Genomic DNA, 4,473 nt, shown 5'->3' on the forward strand with positions numbered 1-4,473 from the left:
AAAGGATAAGATTGTAAAAAATATATAGATGTAAACGGAAAGATTGTAAGGAATGGAAGTCATGTAAACCCTTAGGGGACACATTATGAATAAAGAAGAGTTGAGAGATACAAAAAATGAATTTCTGTCCAAAATTGAATCCCTCTTTCCAGAGATTCAAACTTTCAACACATGGATGTTCCATAAGGTTCTCTGGCGAGAGCCCAGCTCGGGTGCACTCACCGCTCAACGATGAAAATGTCTAAATTCGAAGCGCTTAATATTTTTTTGACACTGATAATTTTTAAGTTTCATGATTTAAGAATCACAAACAATGAATTTCTGTTAAAAACTGAATGACTCTTTTCTGAAATACAAAATTTCACCAAAAATTAATTTAAATAAATTTGAAAGGTGAATATTTTTTTGACATTGCTAATTTTAAGGTTTCATGATTTAAGACTCACAATCAATGAATTTCTGTCCAAAATTGAATGCCTCTTTCCCGAGATTCAAACTTTCACCATATAGATGTTCCATGCGGTTCCCCGACGGGAGCCCAGCTCGGTCGCACTCACTGATCGACGATGAAAATTTCAAAGTTCAAAGAATGAATATTTTTTGACACTGCTTATTATAAGGTTTCATGATTTAAGACTCATTTCTGATTTACGAACTTTCACAAAATTGATGTCCTATGAGAGTTCCCGGCGAAGGCCCAGCTCGGTTGCGCTCATGGATCAACAATGCAAATGTCTAAATTCGAAAGGTGAATACCATTTTAACAATACAAATTTTAAGGTTTCATGAGTTGAGACTTAAAAGAAATGCATTTCTCTCCAAAATTGAATGCCTCTTTCCAGAGATTCAAACTTTCACCCTAAGGATGTTTCATAAGGTTCTCTAGCGGGAGCCCAGTTCGGCTGCACTAACCGACCAGCGATGAAAATTTTTAAATTCGAAGGGTTTAATATTTTTTTGACACTGCTAATTTTAAAGTTTCATGATTTGAGATCCACAAACAATGAATTTCTGTTAAAAACTGAACGACTCTTTTCTAAAATACGAACTTTCACCGAATTGATGTTCCATGAGGGTCCCCGGCGAAGGCCTAGCTCGTTTGCGATCGCGGATCCACGATGACAACTTCTAAATGCAAAGGGTTTAGTATTTGTTTGAATCTGCTAATTGTAATGTTTCATGGTTTGAGACTCACAAACAATGAATTTCTGTTAAAAACTGAATGACTCTTTTCTGAAATACGAACATTCACCAAATTGATGAGGGTCCCCGGCGAAGGCCCAGCTCGGTTGCGCTCACGGATCAACGATGCAAATGTCTAAATTCGAAGGATGAATACAATTTTAACCCTACAAATTTTAAGGTTTCATGAGTTGAGACTGACAAAAAATGAATATTTGTAAAAATTGAACGCCTCTTTCCAGAGATTCAAACTTTCACCATATGGATGTTCCATAATGTTCTCTGGCGGCAGCCCGGCTCGGATGCACTCACCGATCAGCGATGAAAATTTTTAAATTCGAAGGGATTAATATTGTTTTGACACTGCTAATTTTAAGGTTTCGTGATTTGGGACTCACAAACAATGAATTACTGCTAAAAACTGAATGACTCTTTTCTGAATTACGAACATTCACCAAATTGATGTTCCATGAGGGTCCACGGTGAAGGCCCAGCTCTGTTGCATTCACGGATCAACGATAAAAATTTCTTAGTTCGAAGGTAAATACTTTTTTGACATTACAAATTATAAGGTTTCATGAGCTGAGATTTACAAAACATTAATTTCTATCCAAAATCAAATGCCTCTTTCCTGAGGTTTGAACTTTTACCATATGGATGTTCCCTGAGGGTCCCCGGCGGGAGCCCAGCTCGGTTGTACTCAACGAACAACGATGAAAATTTCTAAGTTTGATGGGTGAATATTTTTTTGACACTGCTGATTTTAAGGTTTCATGATTTAAGACTCATAAACAATGAGTTTCTGTTAAAAACTGAATGAATCTTTTCTGAAATACGAACTTTCAACAAATTGATGTCCCATGAGGGTCCCCGGCGAAGGCCCAGCTCGGCTGCACTCACCGATCAGCGATGAAAATGTCTAAATTCGAAGGGTTTAATATTATTTTCAACCTGCTAATTTTAAGGTTTCATGATATGAGACTGACAAACAATGAATTCCTTTTAAAATCTAAATTACTCTTTTCAGAAATAAGAACTTTTTCCAAATTGATGTTCCATGAGGGTCCCCGGCGAAGGCTTTACTCGGTTGTAGTCACGGATCCACGATGGCCACTTCTAAGTTCAAACGGTGAATACTTTTATGACACTACAAATTTTAAGATTTCGTGAGTTGAGATTCACAAAAAATGAATTTCTGTCCAAAATTGAAAGCCTCTTTCCTGAAATCCTGAAATCCTGATAATTCGCTAACACTTTTTTGAAATTCGAACTTCCACCACCTGGATGTTCCATGGGGATCCCCGGCGAAGGCCCAGCGCGGTTGCCCTCTCGGATCAACGATGAAAGTTTCTAAGTTCGAAGGGTGAATATTTTTTTCACACTACTAATTTTAAGGTATCATGCCTTCAGAAATATAAATAATGAATTTTTGTCAAAAATTGGATGACACTTTTATGAAATTCGCACTTTCATCATATGGGTGTTCCATGAGCGCCCCCCGGCGAGAGCCCAGCTCGGTAGCCCTCACGGATCAACGATGAAAATTTCTAATTTTGAAGGGTGAATATTTGTTTGACACTACTAATTTTAAGGTTTCATGAGTTGAGACTTACAAACATTGAATTTTTTTTTTTAAATTGAATGACTCTTTTCTGTAATTTGAAGTTTCAGTAAATAGATGTTCCATGAGGAACCCCGGAAAGAGCCCAGCTCGGTTGCCCTCACGGATCAACGAATAGAATTTCGAAGTTCGAAGGGTGAATATTTTTTTGACAATACTAATTTTAAGGTTTAATGCATTCAGACTTATAAATAATGAATTTCTGTCAAAAATTGGATGATACTTTTCTGAAATTCGCAGTTTCACCATATAGATGTCCCATGAGAGTCCATATTAAGTACATATTAAGAACACATTTTATCCAAAATATTATGACACTTTTGTGGAAGTCGCACTTCGAATACACGAGGAATGCGCATTTGTCCTCACTGCCTATCAGTTATAGTTTTTTAAGTTACAAGGATTAATATTTTTTCAAACTACAAATTTTGATGCACGTTCGGTACAGATACATGCGAAAAACGCCATTTATCCGAAATTTGATGACACTTTTTATGCGAAGTGTACCAACGAGCGATTATTTTACGCGGACATTTTCAGCTTGGCCCGTTACTCTCAACCTCAAAAAGTGATGAGTTGCAAAAGTTTTGGTGGTTAAAGTTTTTATATCTGGTATATCTACAGGAATATATGTTAAACAATTCAGAAAGAAAATGGATGGAAAAGAAAGGAACAAAATTATATGTGAGAAATAACGAGCTTGTAAAAGAAGTTTAGATGATGTAGAGGACACACTTTTTGAAACCTCTCCTACTTTCGAATGTAGGTTATGTTTATTTTTAAGCTTGTTATATATATATATAATATATAATTAAAAATTTGTCATAAGGACAACCGCAGGATTTCGCCGGGAGCGGGTGCTAATCTGAAAAATTGCACCCGCTTCCAGCGAAATCGCGGTAAAATTTCAGCCATAACCACGCCTCACAACCGTGAGATATATATATATATATATTTATATGAATTATATGTAATCTTTTATGATTCTTATTCTACTTTCTCTAATACCTTAATGGCAAAACAACTGACCGGATGTCAGAAGTTCTGTAGTTGGTTTCCTAGTGGAGCGAAAAGATAAAGATTTATGCCCTACAGGTAGAAATCTCTGAGTATTCTCCAGCGAAATAGCCTGGCCCATTTGAGGTTTTTGCTGCGCTGAATCCGAATCTGACCTCAGAAAAATTCCATCACCCTCAGTTTTCGAGATATTCTAACCTAAAAGGGTCAAAAACCCGTTATTTTTATGTGTTCGAGGCCCCGTAACATCGCGAAAATTTTTTTTTACAAACTGACAATGGCATCGTAAAGAACTACTCTTTACCTTCACAATGCGATGCCTAACATTTTGATAAGATTTTTCATAGCCGAGATATGGCGGATTCAAATATGAAAAATTTCACCCCCAAGCCCGGTAACTTTCGAGTCAAAAAGAGCCAACTTTCGAGCGGTCAAAAAAATTTAATTACGCGTATTGGTATGATAATGTATACGAAGGGGTTTTGGAGGTCGCTGATTACAAATCCAATATCAAATTTGACGAATTCAAAATGGCGGATCCAAAATGGCATCCATATTGAATTTTCAAAATCTGACTTCATATTCTTAATGAGCAACCTCAAAAACCTATATATAGATTTTTTCGATCGAATACGATCACTTATAAATTGGGC

Source organism: Belonocnema kinseyi, chromosome 4, assembly GCF_010883055.1.
Source record: "Belonocnema kinseyi isolate 2016_QV_RU_SX_M_011 chromosome 4, B_treatae_v1, whole genome shotgun sequence".
NCBI classification, from domain to species: Eukaryota; Metazoa; Arthropoda; class Insecta; order Hymenoptera; family Cynipidae; genus Belonocnema; species Belonocnema kinseyi.